This window comes from Lagopus muta, chromosome 6 (genome assembly GCF_023343835.1).
Source record: "Lagopus muta isolate bLagMut1 chromosome 6, bLagMut1 primary, whole genome shotgun sequence".
In the NCBI taxonomy this organism is placed as follows: domain Eukaryota; kingdom Metazoa; phylum Chordata; class Aves; order Galliformes; family Phasianidae; genus Lagopus; species Lagopus muta.
In genome coordinates, this window is record NC_064438.1 from 57,276,192 (window position 1) to 57,292,309 (window position 16,118).

A 16,118-nucleotide genomic window follows, 5' to 3' on the forward strand; every position below is an offset into this window, starting at 1 on the left:
CAATGGAAGCCTGATGCACCCAATGGAAGCCTGATGCACCCAATGGAAGCCTGATGCACCCAATGGAAGCCTGATGCACCCAATGGAAGCCTGATGCACCCAATGGAAGCCTGATGCACCCAATGGAAGCCTGATGCACCCAATGGAAGCCTGATGCACCCAATGGAAGCCTGATGCACCCAATGGAAGCCTGATGCACCCAATGGAAGCCTGATGCACCCAATGGAAGCCTGATGCACCCAATGGAAGCCTGATGCACCCAATGGAAGCCTGATGCACCCAATGGAAGCCTGATGCACCCAATGGAAGCCTGATGCACCCAATGGAAGCCTGATGCACCCAATGGAAGCCTGATGCACCCAATGGAAGCCTGATGCACCCAATGGAAGCCTGATGCACCCAAAGCCCTCTGTAAACCCGAGTGCCAGGTCTTGAGGCTGGCAACCAGCACAGACATATCATACTTTGTTCTCCAAAATACATGCTCAAAACAGATGTGTCGATATCCACATATGCCAGATTGCAACGTGAAAGTTAAAACTGCAAAACAAACATTAAAAAAAAAAGACACCAAAAACAAGAAAACAAAAATACATCTTTGAAATGGACACGTTTCAGAGTTTCAGCACCAAATGTAACATAAGACTTCCCAAAAATGTCTCGATTATTTCTTTCAATATATCCATGCAGCAGATTTGTTTACACTCGTTGAGATAGACTGCTTCTTTTTTAAGAAGTGGAAATGAATATATCTGTTGAATGCAAATATAAAACATTTGCAGTTTTCCTGAGCAGTAACATCTCCATTTAGCTATGGGAACAGGCATTTGAGCACACGAGTCCTGCACATGGAGGGTGTTTACATGCGTACACGCTGCATAAAAAAATCTCAGTGCACAAATGTATCTCCTCTGTGTGCAAGAAGTACTCATTTGAGATCAGTCTTACATGAGAAAAGAATGTACTTTTAAAAAAAAAGTGATAACTTGTTGCAGACATGGGATAATAATGCATAATAGGTGTTTTATTTAACATCCAGACTCTAGATATGGTTAAACCCATCTCTGAACAAAATCTGAGCACCCCACACTTAGCTGGAGCTCCCACTGGCAGGCACCTGCTAGGAATTGCTGTAAAATTAATAAAAACAAGATTTATACAAAAAGCCCAGTATTAATTGAAGCACTCAGCATCTTGTTACTTCTGAGAGCATAATGGACTTGTGATTAGGCAGTTTGTTAAGCATCCATTCCCTGGTGTTCTCACCTGATTGCAGTTAGCACCTCATCATGTGTTGCAGAGAACAAACAGTTGGTGCATCTTCACTGCAGGTAAAACACATTCAGTAATTCTGGAACACCATGCTGTCATCCACATTTCCTATGAATGAGAAACCATTTCGTTCCTACAACGAAACTAAGTTCAAAAGAAATTAATCTCAGTTTAGGGACTGACTCCCTTCTGGCAGGGAATGCTTAGATCGCCTTTAATCAAGTTGAATCACAGCTGAGCAAGTATTATTCCTCTTGTATCACACTTATCAATACTGTTCTACTTTCACCTGGTTTACTAGTCATGGAATTGAAATTCAGTGGTCTGCAAAGTCCTCCAGGCCTTTTTACGTTCATCCCCCTAATGCAAGCTTAAATGAACAATTATCTACTACATAAATGGCCAGGTCATTTAAATCTTATTTCAGTTTTTCTTTGTGTGGAGGAGATTACAGCAACCTGGACCTAACAGTTCAGTTTATCAGTTTTAGTAATGCCCCTCTAACTTGTTTTATTGGCACCTGACTTTGAAACTGCGTTCTCTCAAAGAAAAAAGGCTCCAGTGAAGAAATTCTCAAAGATCCCTCACATGAAAGCAATACAGAAAAATCACAGAAACATTAAGGTTGGAAAAGACCACTAAGTCAACAGCTGGAGCTGATGCTCACATCACCACCATGCCCACTAAATCAGGCTGCATTTCCTGATCTATCATTACTCATCCCCACAAATTCACCTTGCATCACAAGCATGGACTCAACTTGAGGCACATTTACAGTTTCTGAAAATACTTTGTGGTCTCTGAGAAGTGCAAATGCATGCGTTTCTTGCAGTGGACAATTTCTTATAGAAGCAGAAGTTTCTCCCTTTGCATCTCTCTCTTACTGACTGTAAAGAAAGCCTACGAAGTTGACAGACTCCTAAGGATTATTATTTTTTTAAGTACATGATATGCATTTGCTGTAGATGTCTTAACATGGCATCTTTAAAAGTTATCCATTCTACCTGCCAACATTTTGCCCTTTTAGCTATTTCTTTTTTTCAAGAAGAGCCCTGTTTGTACATGTAATAACTACAAGACATTAAATTGGAAAGTATTATGGTCATTACAACAGAAGCATTCCAGGGACACTTGAACTGGCTCCATTGCAGTCCTGGATGCAGTGAGAACATTTCTGAAGTTATTACAATTGCAATCTGTATCTCCAGAATCGCAGTTCATGTTTTGCCTCCAGCCCAGCTTCTAACCCACTTGAATCACAAACTTTTACTCTAAAGAGAAAGACCCTCAGTTTAGGTCTTTAGCTGGAAGGCCACTGCTTTCATGAATCCAGTTGTTATTCAGGGTTTGATAATACTATCATCTAGCATCGTGTTCCTGCCTCATATGAGCATGGGATCCCTGAGCCAGAGACCTCTGTGCCAAGAAAGGCCATTCATTATGGCCGTTGTCTAAATATTATTTCTCCTATCCAGCAGCCAAGAGATGGTTAGCCTGGAAGTAGACATTTTCACCAAGTTTCAACATACTTAAGCTCTGGCACTTGAGATAGCTTAGACCTAAGGCAGTATTTTGGCTCAGTGCAGGCTTTGCCCGGGCTAAGACTCAGTTCCCCAAGCTCAAGGTAATGTGCTTTTACCTACGGCTCAATCTGTCACCTAATCTCCCAGCAGTACCCCTAGTTTGCAAACACTTCTCAAAGCCAAAACATCCAGCAGTTGTACGTTGACAACGCCTAAGAAACAACCACACAATGATTACCTTTTCCAAGGCTGCCAATACTGCCTAGACATTTGAATTTCCTCTTCCTAGGCTGCAAGAGCAGAGCTCTTTGTTTTGGAGTGCTCTGCCATCAGAAGTAGTCTTAGAATCCCTTAGAAAGTAACCAACCATATAATGATAATACAGCTGTTAGACATAAGCAATAATGCTTTTTGCCCAATATTCAATGGATTTGTCTACCACGCGCTGCATTTTAGCACAAACAACCCCATGCTATTCCACCACAGTTTAAACACTCCTACTGATTTTGGTTAGAGAGTGAAGCACATTGTGCTCAGCACTGCGAGAATAATTGATTTCCTTGGTTTGTTAGTCAAACCAATGACACTCACCGAGGGGCAGAGAGAAACTTACTCCAGGTTAAATAAAACATTTTGTTTCGATAGGCCGTAAAAGCAGAGAAAATTTAGCGAGTGTTGCTTGAGCTAATAGCGTCACCTCAGTTCAAAACCCTTTCCTAGTTGATCAGTTTAAGAGAATTTTACCCAAACTCTTCCCACTTTCTTCCACAGCTGTCCTCAAAAGCCATCCCTAGAAACATTCTGAATTGTTTCTACTATTCTACTGTTTCTCCCCTCTGCTGATGACTTACTTAATACTGCCTGGAGTCATGACCTGCTTTGCTTCATGCTTGGTGATTGCTTTTAGCCCGTCTCAGAATTGCTCATCCTCCCTCCTTCAGAGCCTCCGTAAATGGCTGTTCTGCTTCACAAATAAGCCAAAAAAACAGCATTTCAACAGCTAACAGCTTACTCGTGCAGAAAGGAAAAGAATGCAGTTCAAAAATATGAACCATGGATTTGAAACAGGACGTTGTGAAAGCTGTAAGGATATCCAGGCCACTGGAGGATAACAGGGAAACAAACCATAATCATTCATGTCTTGAGAGTCACAGATGCAATTCAGAAAGCCTGTATTTCTTATAGGTCTTCACATGTACCTGTCAACATGCTGGCTCTAGCTCACCTAGACAGAATACACTGGCCAGAAGGCTTAAAGAAGTTGAACTTGAATGAAGTCTACCCACAAATCTCACCTAACACTTGTGGGAGGATTTTCCAGACAAAGCTTCAAGGTAGTGATGAAGAAGCAGCCAAGGGCCATGCCTGGAGCAACACTGGAAAGCACAACCCGTGTCAACACACATACACCTTCTTACGTCCAGTCCACTTGACTGCAGAGAATGACCCAAAGCAGTCCCTGGTCCTCTTCTGGTTGTTCATTCACAAAGCCTTGGTGACTAAACCCAGAATCCAGATGAAAACCCAGAGGCAACTCAAAGCTGCTTCCAGATTCTTGGCCTCAATGACCCAGGGAGCCTTGGCATCGAGGCCCCAGGATGAGCCGCTCTTCATGAGCAGACACTGATGCCTCCTCCAATACCAGCAAGGCAGCAAATCTGCCTCTCTCCTTCACACGTGCCCTTTTAATATAAATCACTTTTGGGCTTATTTTCATTATCAAACACCACACAAAGCCACCACCCATGGCACTCCCTCAACTGCATCTGTAATAGCAAGGGATGCCCACTCAACACAACCAGATGGAAATCATGTTCAAGTATGGTAGAGACCCTTGAAGTTTGCAGCTCCCATGCAAGCTAGCAGCTTCAACACTACTCTGAGGATGTCCAGCATAACATAGATATGCCAGGCAAGCATACATTCAATTCTACATCTGGGTCAGTAGGAGAAGCAGGAGCCATGGCACAAATTTGAGCAAAAAGCAGCTGGGCATGATGAAATCTTGTCAGCATAGAATAAACAATCAGGCTTCACTAACTTTAAGAAAAGGTAGGAGGAGTTAAAGAAACATCACATGTCAGAACACCATTCATCTTAACTTGTCAAATATAAAGTGTCAGCATCCTAGAGCCAGGAAGAAGCGCAACACATCTAAAGACAAGACTGAAAGCGACTGAGATTTAAGTACTCAACTGTTGAGCAAGTTCAACAATAGCAGAGCCAAATTTAGACATAACAGATAATAACTCACGATGGAAGTGAAAAAAATACACGCCTTAATTCTTCATACGTGCATGGAATTACATTTGGATCTGAATAGTCGCACTGAGACAGAACAGGAGCAACTGATCATGCTGTTCCAGTTACTGTCATCCATCTCCACCACTCAGTAGTGTTTCTGGTCCTGCATTTTAGACCATGCTGAAGGAGGAAATAAATGCACCAAACTTCAAGCTTTGCTTTCTGAGGAAACAAAAAAGATTGTGCAAAATTCCATAAGGCTCTAAATACACCACTTACCTCATATTCATACAAAGACACCTCAGTCTGGCACATGAATAAAGATCATTGTTAAACCTGGATAAAAAAAACTGTTTACATACAGTTTAAATGTTGGGACTTCAAATTGAGGCTTAAGATGTTCAAGAGCTCATAGAGGTGGCACAGTTCACATTCTTGCCCGACACAAGCACTTGTGATGCTCTAAGATCTCAGGCATTAGATGTGTTTTATTTGTAATTTAATTCATGAAAGCAACCTCTGGGGCTCTTGAGCGCACACACGCAGCGCTCCAGTGCAAACACAGCTTTACCCAGCCAAGGGCTCCCTGCAGTTCAAGCAGGCAGGTCAAGGTACAGGTTAGTTTTGGATATTGCAAGATTATCATCCTTCTGCACAGAACGATTTATAAATAGGATGCAGAGTATAGGCTTTAGGAGTATCAGGATGGATGTTTCATATCTTCTTTCCCTCTCTTTCACTGGTGCAGTAGTCAATATATATAAGAATCTACCAGTTGCCATTGAAGGCCCTAAATTAGGAAGCAAATTTTGTCTAATCTTCATCACACACAGCACAGCCAACATAAAACCAGTCAGAATTGGGCCGTGCACGTTTCTGGAGACAAGAAAGCCTCCTGGTGTCTGAAAAATGATTGATAGTGTTGGAAAAGCCTTGATATTGGATCATTTACTGGTATGAAGAAAAATGCAATGAACTCTAGTTATTGAAAATGGTCCTGGATGGGTTTTAATTATGTGCAAGCTTTGTATACTGGTCTCATCTTATATAGGTTGCCCTTGCCAATGCAATGAACACCTAGCTCCAGATTTGTAAGAACATGACCTGCAGAAGTGTGCCATTATATCATATGGAAAATAGCTGAGTGACTCTGGAAAGAGCCAGCCTATGTCACACAGCTGTCAAAGGGAAATAGAAGCGTCTGAAAGACACAGATAAGAATTAACAGATATTGCAGAACAGAGTTTGCAAGCTGTACTTACAGAACCATCTTTTGCTCAGAGCAACACAGAAGCCATTTACATCACAACCAGAGTACCAGTGAGCAGCACAAAAGCACCTGCTCAGCATACAAAAACATTCTTTGTTCCCATGTGTAAGCAGCAATTACCTTTAAAGACAAATGCAAAAGTTCCAGGTTCCCGGCAGAAGTTACAATGCCCTTTGCTGGGATCTCCCTGCAGCACTGCAGCGTGAGCTGAAATCCATCATAGAATGGCTTGGCTTAGAAGGGACCCCAAGGATCACGAAGCTCCAACCCCCCTGTGCCATGCAGGGCCACCAACCTCCACATTTCACAGCAGCCCAGGCTGCCCAGGGCCCCATCCAACCTGGCCTTCAACACCTCCAGGGATGGACGGGGCATCACAGCCTCTCTGGGCAGCTGTTCCAGCACCTCACCACTCTCACAGCACACAACTTCCCCCTGACATCCAACCTCAATCTGCCCTCCCTCAACTCCAAACCATTTCCCCTTGTCCTGCTGTTCTCTCCCCTTTCCAAGAGTTGACTCCCCTCCTGTTTGTAGGCTCCTTTTAGGTCCTGGAAGGCTGCAACGAGGTCACCCCGCAACCTTCTCTTCTCCGGGCTGAACAACCCATTCAAATAACATGATTATTCAACCCCCTGATTAAGAAAGATTGGCAGGTCTGTAGCTGAACCTCTGGCTGCCAAACAGTGACTTGCAGCCCGCCTCCCCGCGGTGCCTCAGCCTCTGCTTGCAGGCAGGTGCTTTGCATATTGCATGATGCAATTACTTGAGATTCTTTGCTTTAGAAAAAGCTTCCAGAGTTGTTACCTCCACAAAAACCCTGATATCTCCCACAGGACCAGCCAATTAACAACCTGTGTATCTGGCAACACACTTCTTTTCTGCGCCGCTAATGCTTGCTTTCTTTGGGCAAGTCTGTCAGCAAAATTACTCAAAGGACTCTCATCCAGCAACAGGAGCCTCTCTAATGACAAAGCCCTGACACTTCAATGCAGGCAAGTTTTTAACAGGCGCTGTAACCAAGTGCCAACAGATATCCAAACATCTGGACTCAGCCAGTTGCTGCAAGAGAAGCAAAGTCCCAGTGACATCCGTGCAGTCAGGCACCTCCTACTGCCTATCGCGCTCCAAAAGCATCCTACTGTCCCCATGCTGAACACTGCATGCCTGTGCAGTAAGAAACAGCTAACTATCTCCTGCCATGCCCATCAAAGAGCCAAGCAATGTAACAAAACATGAAAGCTATGGTTATACTGAAATTGGTCTTCTCTCATACTAACTAGGCCAATTAGCCAGTAATAATTTCTCTATTAGCAATTGCATTCAGTTACGTAATAAACTAAATTAGAAGCCAAGTGCATTGTGTGGAGCAGCTCGTTTCTTCAGAACTTCTAGATAATACCAAAGGAGGAGTGAAAAACAATGTTTATTCACTGTGCCAATGCCAAGCAAGAGCAAAGAATGATTAAAAAAAAAAAGCTATCAATCACCATATCTAAATCTGGGCTTAGACTTTATCAATACCATCAACTGACTTTGTCACTTGCTTTCCTTTCTGTATATATATTTAGGCTTTTATTGTTAGGTAATTTCCTGATTGAATTCAAAAACCTCATGGAACAGCATATTAGCATATTTTGAATATAAATGCAGACTCTGCTATGGGATTCAATTTCTCTCTGAATTTTAATTCCAGAGCTGTTCTTTTCCACATTGTTCATATGAGTAATGAGAATTTTAATCATTTTCACACACCTCAGAGATGGGACAGCAGAAAATACAGGCACAGAAGTGAGAGTTAAAGTTAAGTTCCAAGTTCCTCCCTAAGACCACGTTAGGATCACAACCAGCACATTGTATGCAGTATCATGCTGCCAACAGGGATATAATGACCACAAGCCCAGACACTGCATAGCAAGCAAGTCCCATAAACACAGGCCAGCGTTTCACCCCAGTTATACATTCAGCGTGCAGGGCAGGGAATTACATCCTAAAGTCATTTGCATGGGTAAAGAGCTAAAAATAATAATAATAATAATAAAAAAATAATAACAAAGGAAGAGGAGCAGAAAAGAAGGCTTGGGCAAAACTGAGTGTCTGGCATGGGGAGAATCATTCAGGTTCCAAAAGACCTCCCAGATCACCAAGCCCAACCCAGACCCATCCCCACCATACCCAATGACCACATAACTCAGTGCCACATCTTCATGGCTTTAGGACTCCTCCTCCTTGGGCAGCCTGTGCCAGTAAAACAGAAATGAGGGCTGCCATGGGTTGCAGATGAAGGACACAGCACTGTCCCTGTAGCAATCTCTCCACTACCTCCAGGCCCACACGATCAAGCAAGGGCTTTTCAGAGGAACTAGTCATCTAAGTTCTGTTTTATCTCCAGTTCAAGTTATCTTCCTTGCACACTGAAAAAATAGTAAAAATAAAAATAGTTGAGAATTTGTCATTTCCAATCATCCATGAATGGATATCTATGCATGTCAACCTAGAAGAGAAGAAGACGAAAGAGGTTTCTGTCACTGCTGTTCATCTCTTCATGGATGCAAGCTGATCAATTACCAGCTGGTAAGCCCATTTTAACCAAAACTGACTCCTTTTATCTGATAAATCCAAACTAAATACAGATCAATTTCTTGAGCACGATGACAGCCTTTCATCACTCAACTTTCATCATCCAACAGAAGCATTATAAAGAACATAGGAGGAAGCAATTCTGATTGTCTTTCCTTTTTGCTTTCCTTCAGGGTAAGAGAGTAGAGTGCTAAACACACGCATTACCTTTTCATTAACTCTGTGTCCAAAGGGTACAAATTTCCCTGGGAAACTACTTCTAAGAAGCAAGACTAGAAGATATGAGAGAAGCTCTTGTTTCCAGATCCAGGTGAATTTTTTTGGAAGCCCTCCTTTATACTGTGAAAATGTTTGCCTCTTGAACATTACCTAGCACATCAAGCACACTACTGATCAGACAGTAGAGCCCACCAGCCCAAAGTTCTCAGTTCTACACGAAACCCCAATATATTTCATCCCAATCAGTATTAAAAGCTCATTAGGACCCCAGCTCTCCATGCTCTTAGTCCAGGTTCATGATGCGAGACACAGCCTTAGCCCAAGAAAACCAAAACACATGAGTTATGAGCTACATCGTTCATTATACGTATTTAAAGCAAAAACCCAGGCATGCCACTCAGCTATTATTTCACCTAGATCTTGCACACAGAGGGTCTACAGCAACACAACAGCAGCTGTCTACACTGTTTGGGAGGCTTGAATCATCTCAAAAAATAAAAATCAACAGCTGAATAAAGTCAGCTACCAGTAGCTGCCCTGGAGACTACCGATTTCTGTCCCATAGCATTGAGAAGCCACAGTGCAGGGCCACAAAACAGGGCAGGACTGAAAGAAAGAGATAACGTAGCAAATCACAAGTTTTTATTGAAGTCATGTTTGATGACTCTAACAAAGAACCACAGTGTTGATGAGCAAATGAGATGTATCAAGATTGTATTTGCTCCGAAAATGATCTTCAGAGCTTGCAATTTAGTTAACTGGACAAGTGACATATAAGAACAGGAGCTTATAATGTAATAGGATGCGTGTTTGTAACCACATGAACTAACAGCCCCAGGAACAAAAGGCATCTCAGACAGAACTACAGCAACATAAGTAGATAGGTTCCTTCATCTTTTAGGGATGTCTTACTGTCACAGTAAGATACCAATTGTTTTTTTTAGAATCCTGCCTGTAGCCAGCTCAAGGCTTCTGCCTCAAAATACATTTACTGAGGTCAGCTGCTGAAAAGTAATCAAAAGCTGCTCAACGACTTCCCACCAAACTCCTCTGCACAGGAGAGAACATTCCATAGGAGAGAGAAGCCTAATATATAGAAAGCAAACAAGCAAGACAAAAAGCCCAATATACAACACTATAAAACAGGGTACCAACCTTCCACAGTCCCCATTCCTCTTCCTAGCACAAAACTCTGACCCTGACTTACATGCAATGACCCACCAGCACTGGCTTGGCACCAACTATTTAAGCAGCAGATCCTCATTACCTTTATTGATTTCACCTGTACCAAGTGAGGAGTGGCAGACAGGGCTGAGGCCTTTCCTGGAGAGTGTTTCTGTTGGAACATCTCCACCTCTTTGTAGTGTTTGGCAGTACACAAATGTGAGCTCTCCTCTCCAAACCATGACTTTGCTCTAGTAACTGTACTATCAGCTCTGTTTCCTAAAAGAAGATGAAAGATGGTTTTAGTAAACAGTCCAGTGACCTTTTCTATAGCACCATGTCTTGCTGTAGCTATATGCTACGGCAATATGGATGGGCCCATACCTTCCTTTCTTTTCCCCACAACCTGTTGGGAACTGGCAAAATTCTTTTCTAGGGTACCACTGAGAAATGGAGGGGCAAAGGGAGCAGTATGCTGCTTGTTTAACAGAGGAGTGGTGCATTGCTTCAGCATCGTGACCAAAATGCAGTAGAAATGCTAAAAAAAAGTCCTATTCCAGAAGCAGCCTCAGGGCAACTTTCATCAGAACTTGGTAGGAATCAGGTGTGCAGCTGCACTTTCTGACATAGGAATCACTCATCTAATTTTCTGTCTATTGAGTTAAAAGCTGCCTCCTGATTTTACAAGATGCTATCTGGAAGACAATATTTCATTTAAGCACATTCTCTTTCACCCATATGAATTTTCACTGCAGTTGCTATTTATTTTCTCCTAGCTCATCTTCTGCATTAACATCACCTTTGCCAGGTGGAATTGAAGCAATAATTCAATCTGAGCTAGGTTCTAGGAAGGACTTGTGGCTTGGTGTCTGCTGGGGCTTGAGAAATTGATTTCTTGGCTTGCAACAGGCACTACATTCTGCTTATAAACTACTGAGCATCTTCTTATAAGATGTGAATGGCTGGTGTCACAGCAGGTGCCGTCTGTCTGATAAACATCATCGCTCCCAGAGTTGGGCAGCACAGGCATCTGGACAGGAACCAACGAGTCGGGTTATCTGTTGATCTGAGCTGAGGCCGTGTGCTTTGGAAGCAGAGTGTGAAGAGGCAGAACAAGAACAAGGTTTCTCTTCTGGCTAAGGGATGGAGAAGAACAAGGAGGGAAGGGAGGGGAAAAAATCATCTGTCAACTCCTTTCACAAAATACTTACGAAGAATCCAGCTGAGGAGATGAGACTTCGAGGTGAAGGTTGCAGAATGACTGCTTTCCTTGGAGACTTGCAGATCCCCAGTGTCGTGCAGGTTCTATCCTGAACTCAACTGGAGCCATCTTCATTCAGGACAAGGCTCATCAAAGAGAAGCGTGGGCGACCCATTAGGTAAACCAGAGTTTCCCTTTGAAGATTTAGAATGTAAATATCTAAAGCCAATTAAGCTTCATGGATAAATTTCCCAAACTGCTGGATATGCTGGCAGATATTGTTTGCCAGCTAAGCTTGAATGATGTGGTTTCCATTAACCAGATCTTCAGAAAAGGCTTTTATTGTAGGTAAGACAGCTTTTGCCACTTGAGTGGAATTTGTTTTAATATTCAGAGTAGAAGCTTATTTTTAATAGCTTATAATGCTGCTGGAAAATGTGCTTTGGACAGCTACAGAATGAACGTCTCATCTTCAGAGAGACAACTGGGGTTTGGTTGCTTGAAACTGAAAAAGATGAGTTTACTCCATTTTACATAATTTGAGCAACAACAAAGCCAATCAAGACAATAAAATTCCCTAATGAACAGCTCAAAAGTGCTGTGTGGTTTCAAGAAATGAAATATGGTGAATGTTCATCCTTTAATGAGATATAACTATTTTGAGGGTAGTACTTCCACAACAAGCTAGAAAACAATTTAAAAGTTAAAAATGGTTTGAGAATACATCTCTACTTGGTAGCTTCTTGGGTAACTTACTAATTTTCTTGCCTTCACTGTTTATCAGATGTGTACATTTAAAGAACTTATCAATTTATTTCTGCAAAATCACCTTAGATTTTCATCTTAAAATTACATTTTCCATTTTGAAATCAGACTTTACTTTGATTTATCTGCTCACAACTAAGGGCATCAAATTCTAAGGTCCTGCAGAGATGCAGAGCTCTTGTGCCCATGTTACCAGTGCCAATCCTATGAGAAGCCCAGTATCACGAGGCCACATTTGTCCTAATGGATTCAACACTGGGGTAGCAGAAAAGAATGTTTATCTCTGAACTAGAAGAAAAAGGGAGTGCTGAGACAGGAATGCAAAGGGGACGGCTTGTTGGGAGGAGAGAGGCTGAACTTCACCATCACAGAATCACAGAATAGCTTCAGTTGGAAGGGACCCTTAAAGGCCATCTGGTCCCACTGCCCTGCAGTGAACAGGGCACCCACAGCTCCATCAGGTGCTCAGTTCCATGTGGTGGGAAAACTAAGGCAGTTCTCTGGCTTCCAACCAGGCTTTGTTGCACCTTGTCCACCAAGAGAACACTCCTCCCTGAAATCAGATGTGAACAGCCAGCTGATGGGTGAGCAGGATGAGACCTTCCAGGCTCTAGATATGATCCATGCCACCATGAAGCAGGAAAGAAAGGTTTGTGGGGACTGCTTAACTACTCCTTTCTTCCACCTTGTTAAATTAACATTTGTTTTAATGTCCTTCCAAACTCTAAATAAATACTGCTTCCGTGAACAGCTCGTGCTGTGTATAGCTTGCTTTGAAAACTATTGCACTGTTTTAAAGCAAAAATCAACCTTACATTAGGAATGCACATCTTCAGCCTGGATATTTCCTTGTATTAAATATATGCATATAAATAAATAAATATAAAGATTCATTAATAAACAACCAAAAAAAGAAACAGCTTTTAAAATATCCATCTATAGCTGTTTCTCTCTCCATACATACTCATATTTATATACTGCTGTTAATGTTTAGGGAAAGATTCACCGATCTCCTGGCTCCAAAGGAACTTTCCCATCACTTTATGTTGCTGCAGAAATTAAAATCAGTTGAAAGCCACTGCATCAATTAGAGTTATCTGGAGCAGCTAACACAGAGCTTGCTCCTGCCAGTGTTTAAGTGATGCAGTAACAGTATGACACAACCACGCAATAAAGGATTTCTGTGTCTCCATCTCTCAGTGTTAATGATTTGAAAGGCACTTCAGATTCCTGAGCTATGTATTTCTCATTAATTCAGGGATTCCTCTGAAATATCAGTGCCAGCTGAAGTTTTCCTGGGTTTATGTTTCTTGATCATTGAAGAGCTTACTGAACTCCATCATTTAATCTGCTTTTCCTGGGTCCCTTGCTGTGCTTTCTTATGGGGAGGATCCAGGAAAGGACATCCAAGAAACACGAGGCTGCACCCATGAAAGCCTGCAGGCAGATCTTTCCCAGCACAAACTCACATAGCAAACACCCTCACTGAATGAGACCAAACCAAATGTGAATATTCATTATTACTGGCAGCAAACGTTTCCAGGCCCCTTTTGTTTATCGTTAATGACCTGCTGTTCATTAAAAACAACACTGGTGAATTCCTTATAGAGGAGGGAATGGAAGAGAAAGGTCAGGACTGAATGGCCAAGCAGACTGGAGGTCAGGCACCCCATCAAAGCATAGTGAGCAGAGGAAGCAGCGTGCAACATGTAGGAGGAGGAACACCACACCTCATTCTCAGCCCTCGCCAGCATTTTCAGGGTAGCTCATTATGGGCTGATTGAGGGATGGATGTCTGCTCTCCTGGGGCAGCTTGGTGGGGAGTTCTGCCATGCATTGCAATGAGCACAAGTCCATGGCAGCTTAAAACACAGCAGAGCAGGACCCCACAGTTTGATGAGCAGCAGCTGAGGGATGGCAGAGAGTGCTGGACTCCTCTGTGCTCCCAGCAGCACAAGGATTTCTTCCTGGGGCTGACAGCCTGCTAACCAAATGCCCAGTCTTGGATTCCCCACTGCAGAACAATGCCATGCAATGCTGTAATATATATACATCTATTTTTGAAAATATCAAATTAGGAGGATGAAATTCAAAGTCTCCCAGTAAGAATGAGAGCTTTTTCAAGAAAGGATTTTGGACAGGGAGCACATCTGGAGCCACAGCATTTAATATTAAAATGTCATTTTATTTATTCTTTCTCCACGATATCAAAAATGGTAACTAGGCAACACCTCAACTACTGAGTGGACTCTAAATCTCAAAACATTTAAATATGAGATCAAAGTGAAAAATGACAAACAGCAATTTATAAGCTGTTCCTTTTTTTAAGGCCTGGCACAGCCTCACTGCCCCACAACCCCTGTACTACAGTCCTCATAGAATCATACATCACTCAGGTTGGAAAAGACCTTAAAGATCATCAAGTCCAACAACAACCCAACCATCCTAACCCTAAATCTAACAGCCCTCCACTAAATCATGGCCCTGAGCACCACATCCAAATGGTTTTTAAACACGTCCAGGGATGGTGACCCAACCACCTCCCTGGGCAGCCCATTGCAGTGCTTAACAAGCCTTTCTGTAAAGAAGTTTGTCCTGATATCCAACCTAAACTCATGTGCACAAGAGCCCTCAAACCCACCAAAACTGCAGGAACCAAAGGGAACTCAGAGGGTGGTTCAGAGACAGTGCTTCAGGATGTGGTTAGTGGGCATGGTGGTGATGGGTTGGCATTGGACTTGGTGATCTTGGTGACCTTTACTATCCCTAATGATTCTAACAGCTGCTGCGTGGGATGGACAAACATCTGGATGCAAGCACAGCCCAGCAATCTTGGCCCCAAACAGTCTGCTGCTGTTTGGAACCTCAACAGCTCAGCTGGGATTTTCACTATGAGAAAGCAGAGAAGCAGCCATAAGATACTGATCTACCATGCAAGTCCCACTCCTACAACCCTTAGTTGACAGCACAGCACACAGACAGCCACTGACCCATGCAATGGGCACTGGTATCTTGCATGTTGCCAATACATTTTATTAAAAAATAAAGAGAAAGTCAGCCATTTGTATTGTCTGAAAGCCCTGGAAGTGCCTATGTTAGCTCATACATACTAACACGGCCTCAGAGGGGCTGCCCTACAGCCAGGTAGGCATATGGAGGGCAAGGGCTGACCACAAGGCAGACAGGGCACATAGAACTCAGCCTCTTAACCACTGAATCACAGCATGGCTTGGGTTGGAAGGGACCTTTAAGATCATTCAGTTCCAACCTTTGCTATAGGCAGGAACACCTCCCCTTAGAGCAGGTTGCTCACAGCCCCAGGGGTCAGCAGGGAGGAATGATGAGGTTTTGACTAATTCAGCCTATTCCTTGGTCATTTCCTAACACGGGAATATGCACATTAAAATGCTTATCATGTATGTAATGTTATGAATCAACAGTTCAGACACTATGTGAGTCAAGGCATAGAAACCAGTCACAAGAGGACACTGATATGGAAGCTAGAGATACATTACTAAGCAATAAATAACAAATAATCAATGTTAATAATTTGCTGCCACATTTTGCTTATAAAAAAGCGTTCAAGAGGATATAAATTACAGCACTTACTGAAAATGTCAGCCAGATTTTCCAGCAATGAAAAGTGTATTTCTTGTGTGTTCTGTACAATGTGTTTATTTGCTTTTGATGGGGAGGCAATGTTTGCAAACGCTAGGAGTTAGAAAGTAACTGAACAAGGACTTCCCCAGCAGCTTTGCAAAGGCTGAGTTCACCATACATACAACAACCCCATCCGTCCCTTAAAATGTCCATAGGTAATTCACAGCTGAACAGGGGGGTTCCAACCCCCTGCTGTGTGCAGGTCACCAACCAGCAGCCC

At 42.7% G+C, this 16,118-nt stretch overlaps 1 long non-coding RNA gene across 1 annotated transcript; it reads right to left on the minus strand.

The window, feature by feature from the left end:
* Nucleotides 1-386: 386 nt before the first annotated feature.
* On the minus strand, nt 387-10,305 carry LOC125695137 (uncharacterized). The gene is made up of 3 exons (XR_007377825.1): nt 10,264-10,305; nt 1,267-1,380; nt 387-540 (listed from the first exon to the last, which is right to left on the minus strand). It is a non-coding gene; the product is annotated as an uncharacterized LOC125695137 (long non-coding RNA).
* Nucleotides 10,306-16,118: the final 5,813 nt, after the last annotated feature.